Source organism: Nomascus leucogenys, chromosome 12, assembly GCF_006542625.1.
Source record: "Nomascus leucogenys isolate Asia chromosome 12, Asia_NLE_v1, whole genome shotgun sequence".
Lineage (NCBI taxonomy): Eukaryota > Metazoa > Chordata > Mammalia > Primates > Hylobatidae > Nomascus > Nomascus leucogenys.
The window spans coordinates 53,983,250-54,000,686 of record NC_044392.1 but is presented as its reverse complement, the minus strand read 5'-3'; the positions used below and the strand labels follow the sequence as shown (position 1 = coordinate 54,000,686).

At 44.0% G+C, this 17,437-nt stretch overlaps 1 long non-coding RNA gene and 1 pseudogene across 2 annotated transcripts in view; both read left to right on the top strand.

Annotated features, from left to right (window-relative positions):
* The window catches only part of LOC100585076, a 1,278,821-nt pseudogene that overhangs the window by 846,493 nt on the left and 414,891 nt on the right, over nt 1–17,437 (top strand). The window lies entirely within an intron of this gene.
* Nucleotides 9,178–17,437, top strand: part of LOC105740601 — a 149,049-nt gene continuing 140,789 nt past the window's right edge. The window contains exons 1-3 of the long non-coding RNA XR_001116667.2: nt 9,178–9,612; nt 11,378–11,533; nt 12,604–12,710. This is a non-coding gene — a long non-coding RNA (uncharacterized LOC105740601). The remainder of the gene's footprint in view (nt 9,613–11,377; nt 11,534–12,603; nt 12,711–17,437) is intronic.

The following is a 17,437-nucleotide window of genomic DNA, read 5'->3' as shown; positions in this document are numbered from 1 at the left end:
TCCCAGGGGCATGAGGGGGAAAGTGGTCAAGGACCAGCTCCCTTCTCCAGTGCCTGCTAAGCCCCCCAGAACCTGGTCTTCACCCTGAGCATGGGGGACTGGACCATCCTTACTGAGGTGTTGCTTTCACCAGAGACTGGAGGGAAAGGTTGGAAATAAAGTTCTATGTCAGTTCTTGGATATTTTAGTTTGAGGCTTGAGATTTGAAAGGCTGTTACTGACCATGTTGCTCCTGTAATCAAAAGGCCTTAGCAACTCCTTATGGTTTTCAAATTCAAGTCCGTATGTTATCCTGTCATCTCAGCTTCCTACAACCTAATCAGCCCTCCCTGCCCCAGCCAATCCGTCAGATTTCCCAGTCTCTTCTTCCAGCCCATTCCTGGCTCCGAAGCTCCAGCTGGATCTATCCCACTCCCAACTGGGATCTCTGCCATGGAGTCCCACAGCTCCTCAACTCATTATCTCCTCACCTCCTTTACTTCCTATAGTTCCTCTCACTGATAACAGCCTCACAAGAGACACACTTAAAGGAGCAGAACCTGGGAGTCATTCCAGTCCTCCCTCCACATTTCTCCCTACATCTAATCAATCCTAACATCTGGTAGAGGCTACTTACTCAACGTTTCTGGATTCTGTTTCTTTCTCTGTATTCTCACCCCTACTGTTTTAGTTCTGGCCTCATTATTTTTCATTTTGACTTCGGCTCCTGCCTCTTTCCTTACCATCCCCTTGCCTCCCTCCTCCACGCTGCAGAGGTAGCAGAGTATAAGGGTTAAGAGTTTGGCCCAGGAGACAGAGCATCTTTCTGCTCCTTACTACTCAACTGACTTGGGGCAACAGTGCATGCATCTCTCTGGAGATGATAAACATTATTGCGAGGCTCAATGTTTAAATCATAGTTAGCCCTAAATAGTGTAAATAATATAAGACAATGTTATTATTTATTATCTTTCTAAAATGCAAATGTATATGTTCTTTCCTATGAAATCTTTCAGTGATTGCCCTGTCCTCTGAATAAAGCCCAAATTTCATAGAATGTACTCAACGTGCCTTTATGATCTGATCTCTACCTGTCTAAACTACCTCATTTCCCATCACTCTCCAGTGGCCTTTGTACCCCTTACCTCCAATGCGCCTCCTAAAGGGCCTTTGCAGCCCTTTGTACTTGCAGCGCCATGGTTCCCTCCTCACCCACTGAGCCCCCAGCTCATTCCCAGGGAGAACCTTCTGCATGCAACTTTACACCTACCTTGGCTGATACACTTACCACACTGTAATAGACGTTTTTCTTTATGAGTTTGCCTCCCCCATTAAACTACAAACTGTTTGAGGGAAACAATGATGATGGGTTCATCTTTCAGGCACATAACAGATATTTCAAAAATAAGTTTGTTCGGTGCATTGATGAATCAATAATATAACATCCATGTTCATCCCTGCTTCTGTGAACTTCCTCCTACTGTCTTCTTGCTTGGGATACCATCCTTCACTCTCATCTGTTTAGCTAATAGCACATCTTCAAGGTCCGAATCAAGTCCCACCACCCTCAAAAAGCCATACGAGACTACTCAGCCAGGCAACTCTGATAATGCTCACCCCAAGCGAGCTCTGTGGCCTCCTAAAGCATGATCACATTCTGCCCTGTATTGGAGCTATTCTTATACAGATTGACACCAACTCAATGAAGCATAGGTTCCTCGAGGGAAGGGAACCCATCCCAAGCTCCCTGTCTCTTATGACCTTCGGTCCAGGGGGTGCTTAGTGTCTTTTAGATAATAAGTCAGTAAATGAATATATTTGACCATGAACAAATGAATTGAGGTCTCCCTTGTCTTAACTTACTGTAGCAGTTATCTGTTTTGTGCACTTTGAGATGTGATCATATATGATCTTGCTTTGTGATTTAACATATTCTCTCTGCAAGAGTTAGGGCTGCTGTGTAGCGCTTTTCTTTTTCCCAGAACCCCAATGACAGGGCTGAAAAAAAAAATAGAAGTTTTGTAACTACTTCTTGAGGAATTGAACCAGCTCCTCTGACTAGAAATGGAAATAAACTGTAAAGAAGAAGAAATTTGTCTGGTATATTACAACAAGTTCCACTCAGTGTATGTGCTTCTGCAAGGCACTGTTTTTCTCCTGTTCAAGTCTGTTTCTCTAGCCTGCGGCTAAACATTACAACCAACTCAGCTCCCACTACTCTCATCCTATTCAATGCCAATAGCAGTTTTCCTGGGGATCCTTCTTCAGTTAAAGCCTGCAATTGCCTGCTCCTATTCTAAGTTGATCCTGAGGACAAACTTTTGGCTTTGTCATCAACTGGCAGACCTAGTAAGATCAGAATGATTTTTTTTTTCAATGACAACAACAACAGCCAGCATTTAGTGAGAGCTTACAATGTGGCAGGTGATGAGCTAACTGCTTAAAAACATTTAATAATAATACTTGTTTACATTTTATTATAAGAGACTTGAGGCTAGGTGCAGTGGCTCACGTCTGTAATCCCAGGACTTTGGGAAGCCGAGGGGGGAAGATCACTTGAGGTCAGGAGTTCGAAACCAGCCTGGCCAACATGGTGAAACCCCGTCTCTATTAAAAATACAAAAATTAGCCAGGCATGGTGGCACATGCCTGTAGTCCCAGCTACTCGGGAGCCTGAGGCACGAGAATCGCTTGAACCCAGGAGGTGGAGGTTGCAGTGAGCCGAGATCCCACCACTGCACTCCAGCCTAGGGGGAGGGGGCTGAGCAAGACTATGTCTCAAAGAGAGAGAGAGAGCAAGAGAAAGAGAGAGAGAGAGCGAGAGCAAGAGAGAGAGAGATTGAGATTTGAATAGTTCAGAAGTATATAGAAAAAAACATGAAATTCTCACCATTTTTTCTGGATTTAGTCAATTAACCCTTATAACAATAGTGAACTGATACATAGTGAGGCACTATTTTATGCATTTCACATACATTAACTTGTTTTAAGCCCCACAACAACCTTTTGAGGTAGGTGTTCTGTTATCACCCCCATTTCCCAGACAAGAAAACTGAGGCACAGAGAGACATAGAAAGATTCACTAACCTGCCAAAGTGGCAGCGATGGAAGCCACTGAGCCTAGATTCAAATCCAGGGAGTCTGGCTCCAGCATCCATGTTCTTTATCATGATTTTACTGCCTTTGGAGTAGTAACAAGGTTATTCTCATTTTATAGATTTATTTATTCATTCAGCAAATATGTATTGCCAGGTGCAATACGAGGCTCTAGGGCTCTTGTAGAGAATAAGGCAGACTTCATGGAGCTCCTATTCTAGATAAGGAAACAGTGGCCCCAGAAGTTAAGTACTTGTTGAGCAAGGGTTGTTTAGCCTATAAACAGCTCTGGGACCCTTGGGCCTGACTCTAAGGCTAATGTTCTTAATCCTAGGCCGTACTGCTTCCCTGAAGAGAGTCCCATATTACAGGTCCGGGAAGACTTTGTAAGGATTCCTGCAGGTGGGCAGCCTGTGGTGACCTGAAGTGCACCACAGCAATGACCAATGTCATTCTCTCACCTTTCCTTCTCCGCTGTCCTCTCTCCCTTCTTCTCCTTATCACTTTCATGTGCCTTCAAGTGTACAAGGGTAGAATCTGACAGGGGCACTCAGGGCCAGAGAGATTGCTGCGAAGAAAAAGCCCACCCCCACCGCTCTCTCCGAGCATTGCCTCAGCCATCTTTAAACTACCTGAACTTCTAAAAATGTTGCCGGAAAAAAACTTAGCAATCCTTTCTTCACACTCTCCAATTATCTTTCCCCTCTCACCTCCCCACCAAATTCAAAGCCTTCCACAATCTTCATAAGGGGAAAGTTCTGTCCTGCCCCAGTCTCTCATATCATGTCCTCCTCTGGGCTGAGTGGGCACCCTTGCACTTCCTGCCTTTTCGAGAAGGTAAGTTGCCTCGCTTCTCTAAGGGTGCAGCCTAGAGCTGTTTTTCAAACTCATATCCCTTTGGTTGCTTATCTTATTTTACTTTTTTTTTTTTTTTTTGATACAGGATCTTGCTCTGTCACTCAGGCTGTAATGCAACTTGTAGCTTACTGTAACCATGAATTTCTGGCCTCCAGCAATCCTCCTGCTTCAAGTGACCCTCCCACTTCAGCCTTCCAGAGTGCTGGGATTACAGGCATGAGCCACCATGCCCTGCCCTTTGGTTGCTTTAGATCCTCTCCAAGTTCTTGTTATCACACTTCACTTGTGAGGCATAAAACTCAGCATGATCTATGTTCGGAAAGAGTCAAGACTATTACTAAGATCAGGCCAGCTTCTAAGCAGGGCTTCTGGTGAATACACTCTGGGGCTGGGTGGGCTGGTGGTCCTGGGAAGATCCCAGTCCAGTGCTGAGGTCTGAGAACTTAAAGAGGTGGTAGGGATGCAAGTCCCACAAAGGATGTTTCAGGGAGGCTGAGGGTCAGCTTCCTCACTCCCTGCAGTCCTGGGCCTGGGAATGCAAGAACCCCTTTCAAGCTTTCACAGATGTCTGAAGGAATTGGGGAAGGAGAGGAGGGCTTGGCTACGTCACTCTCAGTGAAATGTTCCCTACCACATGGGTGTGAGGCTTCCCATCACTCAGGCTTCAGGGAGCTCTCTAAAGACCCCGGTGGCTCTAAGTGAAGTCCTCATAGGATTGATCAAAAGGCGGGAGCCAGTTGGGGGTTTGGGGGGTGTAGTAAAGAGAATCTGCACCTTCTCCCTGTGCCATATTGCTTGGCTTTCTCCTATCTCTGGAACAGCTACTTTTCAGGGATATAGGGAAAAAGCAACAAGCCCATTTTTAACTTTATTCCATGTTCCCTTCCAAAAAAGGGCTTGTACAGGTGGTTGAATTGGGGGAGTTATGCTAAGAAGTAGGATTGGGACATTTGGGGTCTGTGAAGGCTGAAAGAAGGAAGAAGGAGAAGCCAATCCATGATTACTTTATTGGATCATCGCTGTGGGCAACCAGAACTCAGTCCTACTTAGAAGGCTACGAAGCCCCTGTAGAATGCATCTCAGACTTGGCAGCCTGCAGGGTGGAATAGGTAAGTACTAATCTACCAGTGTCTTCTCCCATTGATCCAGTATTGTCCTTTGGGTGATAACTTCCCCATACTCTCACGTTTGCATGTATATCAGAATGGCTGAGCAGGTTCCTGCAGGCAGATGTGGCACAGAAACCAGGAACAGAAGGTGAGCACTGCTCTCTGCATCCAAAGACACGGTGCTGCCAGGTTTCACTTGCTCACTGCTGGTTGCTACAGCAATGGCCAAAACAGTAAGGTGGGCCCAAAGGAGGTATGTGGGGCACTGGATTCAGGGGATGAATCCTCTTTCCACCTCCCTCCACCTTCAGATTCAGATCCTGCCAATTCGTCAAAGACTAAACTCAGTCCCCTCCTGAGAAGTTCTTCCAAAGGAATCTGACCATAGCCAACTTTTCCCTTTAAACTCTCAGAGCAGTCACTAAGTAGAACTTATCTTTGCTTGATCTGTATAATATACTACAATCATTCCACTCCTCGGATAATAACTTATGGTCAGAGATTTCATGAACCCCAACCCCAGGACCTTGTACAGCAGTGGATGCAAAACAGTCCTGTCAGTGTTCATTGCATTGAATGGTATAACAATTATCGATCATAAGAGCTCTGCACTTTTTAAGCATTTGCTTCCTTGTCAGCACCACAGGTTAAGTTATAAGAATGGAAGAAGAGAACCTGAGTGAAGGTTTTATTTGGGGCTCTGGATTTTAAATTTAGCCTCCAGAACCATGACACTTTCCTACTCCTCAAAGTCTTCAAGTTATCTCTAGCAGAAAATGTCCCCTGCAGTCTTCTGTTTGAAGACATTGGCGTTGCTGGACTGGCCTTTCCAGCTGGTCATTTCTTCCCAGCCCTTTTTCTCACTTCAGCCTGGCACACCCCCTCCTCATGAAGCCTTTCTGGGTCAGATCCACTCAAGTCACTGAATTCAACTCCACATGTATCAACCCAGAGCCTTCTGTGGCTAAGTCCAATGATGCACTATCCCTTCTCCTGGGCAAAAATAAAAGCAATAAGATTTTCTTCCCCATATCCCTCTAGAATTAGTAATGAACTTGCCCTGCTCTATCCAAATCCTTTTGCCATTCTCTGATGTTGACTCATAGGCAAAATGAGTGATTAGGGCAGTGGCCTGTATCAGTGGAACTAAGCTTACTACCATCTTGAGACAAAGGTAACTGGTCTTTTGGGAGGTGAAGCAATGACCTGGACCTCATTGGCGCAATGCTTTAGCTGACACAGACTAGCCCATCATCTAGTTTTTGTTATCTATTCTAAAGAAGGGGTGCACTGGACATGAATAATAGAAGCCATAGGTAATTCAACTCAACGAAAAGCTAATGAGGGCATAGGGCAAGCCAGGCCTTGTGTTACAAAGCAGGGTACTCTGAAAAGACCTTCATATTTGGCATCAGAGATCCTGGGCTTGAATCATGGCTCTACCATTTGTTGGCTATGTGATCTTAGGTGAGTCACTTGACTGCTAGATGTCTCAGTTTTCTCATGGGTGGGATTTTATTGAGGATCAGATGAGATACAATATGTGAAAGCACTTTTAAACAGTTGAGTGTGAGATATTGTTAGTTTTTATGTAAAGAACAGGACCCGATCTCTACCTTTAAGGCTCTTACCTTTTGTCTGAGTCTGATAGGGTTGGATTTCTTCCAGAGAGAAAATTTCCTTGAGGAATGAGCTCAGGGCTCCAGTCCACTCGAGCAGAAGGGAACCTTCTTGTGGGAAGAAGTCATCTTCCCTCCATGTGGTCCAACTTCCCAATCAGGGAGGAGGCTGCTGCTGTCCATCCATCTGAGCAGGTGGCAGCTGACTGACATAGGTAAGGGCACACAGCCTGGAATATGCATTCATGGATTACAGAGAATTCACAGATCTCTCTGGGTAGACCCCTCAGGTAGGATATATGTGGATATTTTGGAGTAAATTATTCTAGACAAATGGTTGAAAATCAAATTTTCCAGGCTAGGCACGGTGGCTCACGCCTGTAATCCCAGCACTTTGGGAGGCCAAGGCAAGAGGATCATCTGAGGTCGGGAGTTCGAGACCAGCCTGACCAACAAGAAGAAACCCTGTCTCTCCTAAAAATACAAAATTAGCCGGGCATGGTGGTGCATGCCTGTAATCCCAGCTACTCGGGATGCTGCAGCAGGAGAATTGTTTGCACCCGGGAGGCTGAGGTTGCAGTGAGCTGACATGACACCACTGCACTCCAGCCTGGGCAACAAGAGTGAAACTCCGTCTCAAAAAAAAAAAAAAAAAAATTAAAAAAAAAATCAGCCATGTGCAGTGGCTCATGCCTGTAATCCCAGCATTTTGGGAGACCAAGGCGGGTGGATCACAAGGTCAGGAGATTGAGACCATCCTGGCTAACATGGTGAAACCCCGTCTCTACTAAAAATACAAAAAAAATTAGCCGGGCGTGGTGGCGGGTGCCTGTAGTCCCAGCTACTCAGGAGGCTGAGGCAGGAGAATGGTGTGAACCCAGGAGGCGGAGCTTGCAGTGAGCTGAGATTGCACCACTGCACTCCAGTGTGACAGAACAAGACTCCATCTAAAAAAAAAAAAAAAATCAAATTTTCCCATAATTGACAGAAACGTTCTCCCCATATGGCCCACTCAATTTGAGAAGATGTGTACATTCTGACCAGTAACCAGTTAGACCTTAAACAACTAATTAAGTTGTAGAAATATTAATGGCCATGCTCATGTTTGTCCAGAACTTAACAAAGCACATGAGGTGAGAAACTAGAGTTACCCAAGTTTGGAAATCTTACAAAGTGGTTAGTGTTCAGGAAAGGTGGAAGAAAATTGAGAGGCTTTAAGAAAAATCAAGATTGTGAATATCAGAGAATCTAATCCACTAGAAAAATCATTCAGCTGGGAATAAATGAGAAATAGAGAGATGAATGAAAAAATTCTATCATTTCCTTCTTTGGCATGTATTGAGAATGATGTGGTAGGACGTGTTCTAGTGGCTGGGGTATGTAGTAGACCCCTGTTGTCTGGTGGAGCACCCATCTCCCAGTTACTAAGGACTCACAGCTGCACCCTTCCCTGGAGCCCTGCAGCAGGGAAGCACTCCCCCCAGCAATGCCTGGATGCCAGGCACGTTATGCTGCCTTCATCCCACACACACACACTCTAGGAGCAGCTTGCAGCCAATGCCCAGTTGTTAGGGATGGGGGTAAAAGTGCAGTCCCCTTGTCTCAAGTGGGCTGACTCTGTGATGTCATTCAAGCTCCAAAGTGCCCCCTGGAATCAGGCTGAGGCTAGACCCACAGCTTGGCTGATCTCCCCAGCCCTATCCAGTTTCCCTCACTCATATGAATTTCACCCTCAATAAATCACTTGAGTAAGAAGAATTCTCATCTCAGGGTCTGCTTCTAAGGAACCCAAGTTAAGACAACGGGCAATGCTGAATAAATCAGAAGTAGTCTCCCTCTGGGAGCTTGTACTGGGGGAGGATACGGACAAATATGCAAGCATTTATAATGTAGTGTCACAATGGTAGCTTCAGAAGATACACGGTGCTCTGGGAACAGGAATGGTCACAGACTGTTTCTTAGAGTTGAACATTTCTGAGCTGAGAACTGAAGTATAACTAGGAGCTGGCTGGGTAAAGAGGTGGGGGAAATAAAGAACTTCTCAAGCAGAGGAAAAAGAAGATATTGAGGATGAATGGAAAATACTGCAATATATGCCCCCCAAATCATAAAAAGTTCAGTATGACTGAAGCCAAGGGTGACAGTAGCAAGAAAAGACACCACATACAGATTATGAAGGGCATAGTGAGATATTAACACATTTCTATTGTATCCCTGGGCAAAGGAAAAATAATGAAGAATTTTAAGTGGAGGACACATGATAATGAGAGGTGAAGCCAGCTGGACTTCCTGGGTCAAGTTGGGGACTTGGAGAAATTTTCTGCCTAGCTAGAGGATTGTAAACACACCAATCAGAGCTCTGTGTCTAGCTAAAGGATTGTAAATGCACCATTCAGCACTCTGTAAAAATGGACCAATCAGCTCTCTGCAAAATGGACCAATCAGCAGGGTGTGGGTGGGACAAATAAGGGAATAAAAGCTGGCCACCCCCCCCCCCCCCCCCCCCGCACCCAGCCAGCAGCTGCAACCGGCGCTGGTCCGCTTACGTGCTGTGGAAGCTTTGTTCTTTCTCTCTCCGTAATAAATCTTGCTGCTGCTCAGTCTTTGGGTCCGCACTATCTCTATGAGCTGTAACACTCACTGCGAGGCTCTGCGCCTTCATTCCTGAAGTCAGCGAGACCACGAACCCACCGGCAGGAACAAACAACTCCGGATGCGCCACTTTTAAGAGCTATAACACTCCCCGCCAGGGTCTGTGGCTTCATTCCTGGAGTCAGTGAGACCACGAACCCACCGGAAGGAAAAAACTCTGGAAACATCTGAACATCTGAAGGAACAAACTCCAGACACACCATCTTTAAGAACTGTAACACCCACCGGGAGGCTCCGTGGCTTCATTCTGGAAGACAGCGAGATCAAGAACCCACCAGAAGGAATAAATTCCGGACACAGTAAGATTTCTATTTTTTAAAAATCCCTGGGCTGTAGAATGGAAAAAAAGACTTAGAAGGCAAAGCAGATAGTAAGGATGCAACACCAGTTAATATTTCAGTTGTTATATTACAGTTAAGGGCTAGAGTATTGGCATTGGAGAGACAGGGACTAAATTCTCAGCTCCAACACTTACTAGCTTGGGTAAGTTATTCTCTTTAAACTTCAATGTCCTTAATGGTAAAATGGGGCTACAGTAATAACCAGAGCAGATATGTACATTGAAGGGTCTGATGTATGAAAAGGGTTTTGTTATTTTTGCAACAGTTGGCACGCTGGAAGCACCATGAAAATGATCTGTTATTATCCGTGTGATCTTAACTTGGGCAACAGTAGTGGAAATGGAAAGACATAGGTCGTTGGTGCTGTGGCACACACCTGTAGCTCCAGCTCTGCAGGACGCTGAGACGGGGATCACTTAAGTCTAGCTTGGACAACATAGCAAGACTCCATCTCTGAAAAAAGTGCAGATGGATTAAAAAATGGTAGGAGGTGGAATGAAAGAGTTGGATGTGGAAGTGGAAATGAAAGAAAGTGAGGTGTCAAGGATTTCTGGCTTTGGCAGCAGATAGATTGCAGCATCTTTCCTTGAGATAGGACTTTAGGAGGAGGTAAATATTCTGAATGGAAGCTATAGAACTGGATGTGCTGCTTTTGAAGAGCCTATGAGATACTCAAAGTGGAATTGTCTGGAAAGTAGTTGTACACGAGAGGCTGAAGTTGAGGAGAGAGATCTGAGTAGAACATACATAGGTAAGGTAGAGAAGAGAACTCAGACAGTGTGTACTGAGAATAGAGAAGAGGGCGAGGCACGGCACTGGACCTGGGAGACAAAGGTGAGAAGACAAGACTCCCACTCTCAGGGAACTCAGTCTGGTTGGGGAAGCAGATAATTAAACAGATCATTAGAATACAGTGGAATACACCCCATAGGTTCAGTTTTGGACCAAACCTATGGGGTGGATCCCAGCAGTTGAAGGAACTGAAGATAGAACAAGGACTCTAAAGGTCAGAGCTAAAATTAGAGATACTCAACAGGGTGGGGATATGGGACAAGGAAGGAAAGGGTGGAACAACTTGGGAAAGATTTTGAATGCTCTTAAACCAGAGACAAAGTAATTGACTGGAACATCACAGCATTAGGAAGAATGTTAGTGCTCTTGGATTCCATGCTTCTCAGACCGTGCTATAATGGAATCCTCACAGTTCTGAGGGGCCCCTATAATTAGAGGCCACCACAGTGGAGGAGTTGAAACCAAGCAGACACCCTACTAAACCAGAGTTGTTGTCTTGTTTTGCACATTAAAACTGTATGCAAGCTTTCTTTTGAAAAAAAGAAAAGTTGTTGTGCCTGAAAAAAAATGGAAAACTACCAACTTAAGGTAAATCAATGTACAGATAAAGAATACGAGGCCCAGAGAAGCTAAGTCACATGCTTAAAATCAAATCATACAGCTAATTAGGGATCAAGTTGGACCTAGAACCTAAATTTTTTGTTCTCAAGCTGGTGTTCTTTCTTGCTATGTCTGAGACCTTGTACTTCTAATTTGCCTAGTCCGTATTCATTTGTATCTTCAGATTTTTCTGAACTGTAGTAAAAGAGATGTGTATTTCAAACATCATGGGAACAAGGCGTGGGAGGGATCTTACAGAGCGGCAATTAAAATCATTGCTGGCATGTGGTCTTTCACAATAAAATTCTCCCCTTCGTTTTGATTCCTCTAGGCAACAGCACAAAGTTAAACCAGGAAGTCCCTCTGCCTTGCTAGGGATCCAGGTTTGCCTTCTTGTCGCGGTATCCCGTTTCATTACAGTTGACCTAAGTTTGAACAAACACTGCCACCTGATGCATGAAAGCTCTACTGTGACCTACGTTAAAAGGTAATTTAAAAAAAAAAAACAAAACAGAATCATGACTCATACAGATTGAACATGAACATGTGTTGGAGATTTTATTTAACTCAATGAGAGAACTAGGCAGATATTATAACTGGCTCAAAAGAGAATACAAAGAACATGTATAGATCAAGAATACTGAAATGAATGCACAAAAAAAGGGCAAAACTGACTTCTTCCATAGAGGGAGTGGGAGTCAATTGAACCTCTACCAGAAGGGACAAAACTTGCATGTTTACAGACAATAATTATTTTGCAATGCTATCAGCTAGCTACAGTTTACAAAGTTGTGAAATAGCTCCCATAGAATCCAAATCAGATAAAAGATAGCAGAAGAGTGTGCAATGGACAACACGTAGTTTTCCAAATATGTGCAGACATTTTCCTTACAACTATTAGAAAAGCAGAAGTATCTTTTACAACAAAACATGGGCAACCCAGGTTCCTTTTTCTGTTTTATATACATGCAAAAATAAACAAGTGTGTATGTGCGTATGTATTTGCATATACTTTTTAAAATAAAAATTTCACAAAAGAGTACTTAATCCTGAATTCATGCAGTGTACCCTGATACTTTTTGTTCTATTCTTTTGTTAGTGCTGGTATCCACACCAATTAATTTCGTGACTCCTTATTGGGTTACTACCCACAAATGGGTCAAGGATTCACAGTTTGTAAACAGGGGACTAGATCAGTGCGCCTCAAACTGTTGTGAAGCACCAGTTTTTACATATTTGACAGTTTTCAGTCCTTCACATACTGATACTTTTGTAAAACACAATAAAAATAAATTATTAGAAAAATGAAGTGAAAAAAACTCCCATAGACTTACGAAATGCAAGCTCAACTTTTTATTATTAGATTTAACAGACATAAAATTGGATGCTGGGGCAAGGTCAAATTCCTATTTAAAGATTTCCAAATGCTTGTTTTGTTTCTACGCTTTGTTTCTGCACACTGGAACAGTGGTGGATTCCACTGGTCCTTGGACCACACTTTGAGTAGCACTGACTAAGTGACCAGCTCTGACACTACGGTGATTTTTTGTTTTCCAGGAACTGACACTCCCTCAGGCTACCTTAGTCAGTGGGGGCTTGTTGCAGCATACCTGTGGCAGTGAGAGAGGCACATCACAGGAGCATCTGGCACCAGTGGCATCCCGGTGAGTGAAATGTCATATGGACACTGGAAGGATCTAACACTGAGGTGGCCCTGCATCTCTGTGCTGTTCACTGCGAGCATGCCTGGGCTGCTCTTCTGTGTTCTTCCTGATGTTCCTCATGATACTGATTGATTGTTTTTTGGAATTTCCCAGTTACATTCCCAAGAGAACCCATTGCCCTATTTAATCATCACTTCTGTTGCTGCAGAACTTTGTGCAGTACTGGGGCTGCTTGCTGCCTTAATGTCAGGAGTTGGCCAGGCATCCAGTCATAGGGCAGAGTAGGCTCTTGTGGTATCGAAATGGCCACCTTTCTTCAAGGAGCAGCAGGTCCTCTTCCTCAGCACAGCAGGCAATGGTGAGGAAGAGGCTAGTTTTCCTTTGAAGAGGATTTTGAGAAAAGGTTGGCCCATCTAAAATACATTTTACAATTCTCTATTCCCAAACCCTGAATAATCCTTGGAGGTCGCTCACTGTGCAGGAGGCTGAAGAAGGGTAACACTGTCACAACTGCAGACACAGACCCTTCTGGCTCCATCTCTATCCTACCCTAGAACTAGATTAGAGAGAGACTCTGGAGAACTTACTCATACCCAATGGGGTACTTCTACATTCCTCTAAAGTCAGGATACACTTTCCCTTTGTGAATGTTTATACTTCTGAAGACATTTGCAAATCTTTAAACTCTTGGTTAAACAACAGTTTATACTGTCCACCTATAATTCAGAAAAGCAGAACTTCAAAAGAATGATGACAAACTTGGCTGGGCACGGTGGCTGATGCCTGTAATCCCAGCACTTTGGGAGGCTGAGGCGGGCGGATTCCCTGAGGTCAGGAGTTTGAGATCAGCCTACGCAGCGTGGTGAAACCCCGTCTCTACTAAACATACAAAAAATTAGCCAGGCATGGTGGTGGGCACCTGTAATCCCAGCTACCGGGGAGGCTGAGGCGGGAGAAACACTTGAACCTGGGAGGCGGAGCTTGCAGTGAGCCGAGATAGCGCCACTACACTCCAGCCTGGGTGACAAGAGTGAAACTCCGTCTCAAAAAAAAAAAAAAAAAAAAAAAGACAAACTCAGTGAAACACATAGAACAATCAAGGTGTACTGAGATGTAGACAGTGGCAGGGAACAATTCTCTACCCAAAGCTGAAGGAGAGTCATTGCCCACCATAAGTCAATCCAAATCTGAGAAAATTACAACTTAACCCCTTTACTTTAAGGGTTGCCCATGAATAGTCACAGCTAGTTATGTCAAATCCTTGAATGCTGGAGTCTTGTGTTTACATCTCTACCCATATCCTTTCATTTATTTCACTTCATACCAAAATAAACAGGCCTATTACATGATGTTTAGATTTTCTAGGCTTGTCCACATCTCCCATATATAAGATGTAATGTGTATAAAGTACTTGATACAATGTCTGCTGCATAGTAAGCACTCCATAAATGTTAACTCTGACATACATATATATTAAACCTGCACTAGCTAGATTGCTTGAGTTATTTTTTTGTGCATGTGGCTGTACTGATGCCTGCTTAGGTAATAGCCATCTTCATTATTTAATATGATTCTGGTTTCCTCTGAAGTTTAGTGAGGTGTGGTTTTTCTGTGATGTTCTCGTCCACTAGTTTTCAAGCTCATCTTGGAAGGTCTTTTACAACCTCGATAACGCCCTGCAGTTATTAGTACCAAGAATGCTCTACACCGTGGGCACCCAGCACATGCTGCTGGCTGGCTGACTGATTGATTTACTATGCCTCCCCCTTGCACATTATAAGCTTTCATCACTGCAAATGTAAGAACCTTCTTTTCTACATCTCCTGCCATCCAGAACAGTCTTCGTAGATCTCCCTGCCTCATTGACTCATCATCTCATTTCACCCTTTCTTCCTTTTTCTGGACCTTCTAACTTTATTTTTCTCCCCAGATTACCATTTTTTTCACTCAGCATGCACACATTATCTAGTTTTAGAAAATACTCCCTATTTGCTCCTATATCTTAATTTGGCTGTCCCCATTTCTATGCTGCCTACTAGTATAAATGAGACAATAGCTCAAAGAACAACTTGTAAAAAATGAAAAACTCCGTGCAGACTTCCAGGGAAATTAAGCACATACTTTAGACCAGGAGCTGAATCTATGGGTAAGAAAGCTTCCTTAGCCGTCTTCTCTATGAAGCTGTGATTGGGTGAATGTTTTTAAAGGAACTCTCTGAATATGAAAGGGGTTTGGGGTGGGATGAAGCCTTGGCCATCTGGATGAGAAAGATTCAGATGCTGAAACAGATCTCTGGAGTTAATGAATTTCACAGTCCTTTGCCCTTACTTTGCTTGTCTCAGTCTAGAAACAGACACCTGATGTAAGCTTGTTAAATGGCAGGAATAAGTAAGAAGTGAAAAAGAGTTAAAGCAAACTTCTTTGCAAACTGCTCTCCTTGTGAAACTAAGCAGGTAGTTCTATGAGTGACGGTAACTCATATAGCCTTTTGGCTTAGTGTTGAACATAGCACCAAAGTTCACAAGCATTTACACACCTGCAGTTTTTTTCTTTTTTTGTAAAACAGGTCTGGCCTAATTACAGGATTTCATTGTATTTTTATACATATAATAATCTAGTTTCCCCTGTAAATGATTCATTTACAATTCAATTAAACAGCCAAGGAGAACCAAATGTTAAAATAAACATGTTTTTAAATAAGATACAATGTGTGTAATTAGACAGAACACATACCCCTATCTCAGTGTTTGATTTGCATGATAATACAGAATAGGTCATTTGAGGCTATGCCAAATACAGGGATTAGATGACCTTTAAGTTCCTGTCAAGCTGGAGAGTCTATGATTTTGTGATCTGAATGAAAAATGAAAAATTTAGTGCATCATCCAAATGTTTACAAGAATCCAGCTGTTTGATGTCAGGTAGACAAAACATCCAGACAACTGACAGAGATGCTTCATTGTCATCCAGATGTTTTTGCATTGCATTGATTTAGCCTGACACATAGCAAAGTTAAGTCACTTACTGAAGATTTGTGACAAAACCTTCTGAATATACTGGCAATAAAATTGTTGAGAGATTTGCCATTTTAGTATCAGTGGCACGAATGTTTTGCTACTGCCCCATTGACAGCTTCTGAATCCATAAGATTTGAGAATAGTCAATTCAGTTCTCTCCACTCTGCAGCTCTGTGCTCTCCTCACTGTCTCCATCCCCCACACCCCCAAAGGTCTATGTTAACCTGAGCTCTGACCCATGACAAAGTGGTCTCGATCACAGGGCTGTGTATGTGGCCTTTGTCATGGAAGCTGCTTCTGTTCACAGTGATCACTGTGTCTTGGGGACATTGCCGTCTGGGCCAAGGGCTGGCCAAATCAGAATTTCTGCCATCCTAAAGGTTAATTGCAGTAGGCAGTCATAGCCACCATTCATCCTTCCATTATCATGGTCAATAATACCACTCATCTAGGCTTGGCTGTGATTCAGGGACCTGGCTGAGGTGACTGATGCTGATCAAAAGTCTTTTTTTTTTTTGAGATGGAGTCTCGCTCTGTTGCCCAGGCTGGGGTGCAGTGGTGTGATCTCAGCTCACTGCAAGCCCCGCCTCCCGGGTTCACACCATTCTCCTGCCTCAGCCTCACGACTAGCTGGGACTACAGGCACCTGCCACCACTCCCGGCTAGTTTTTTGTATTTTTAGTAGAGACGGCGTTTCACCGTGTTAGCCAGGATGGTCTCGATCTCTTGACCTCGTGATCCACCTGCCTCGGCCTCCCAAAGTGCTGGGATTACAGGTATGAGCCACTGCACCCGGCCCTGACCAAAAGTCTTATCCACACACCTGTAAATCTAAACACTGATCTTGGGTTTGCAGCTGTAGCTACTATATGGAGAGCCTTATGTGGTTTGCACATCAGTCTCTTTGACTCAGCTTCTTCTGGTTGCCTTGACTCCCAGTGAATCCCCCAGTGCCTGATTGCTGCCCATCCCAGGCCCATCTGGTAACCCTCATGCTCCAAATGTTGCAAGCTTGACCACTTAGTTTGAAATTGTGCTTCAAAGGCATCTTCCTCTGTTATCCTTCCTGGCTTCTTTTCCCCCGGCACCCTGCAGCCTCACTTTCTTTATCACTGCCTCTTTCTGGCTGTATGCACAGGCCCCGCTGCTGCCAGTCAAGCCCTGCCTGAATCTGGATAGTATGGCCTTGGGTGCCCAGAGGGCTTTTGCTCAACCAAATCCCCTATGCGACCTTGAGCAAATCACAACACTTCCCTGGGCCCCACTGTCCTAATCTTAACATGAGAATGTTGGACTAAATCAGGTCTGAGGTCCCCTCCAGTTCTAAAATTATATTATCTCTCTAATACTGTGAGACTGGCTGCCTTCCAAGGTGCCACTGCTCATCATTCTATCTAGTTGTTATGCAAGGATTTTGGGAGGAGGAAAAAATAAAGCTCCAGGAGTAATATCTTGAAAAATTATGAAATGTGTCTGCTACCTTTCTCATCTTCATGAGCCCCTTGTTTTTCTTCTGTGTTGAATTTAAAACTCAGAGACTTAAACTCACACATTATGACAGTTCTGTCACTTCCTTCAATTACGCAGTAAAAACACACAAAGGTGCAGGTAAGTTTAGCACCTTGAGTATTTTACAAGCAATGCTGTGTTGGGCTGAGGATGGGGGTGTGTGGTAGAAAGAGGTGCTGCAACAGAAGCCAGAAGGGAAGG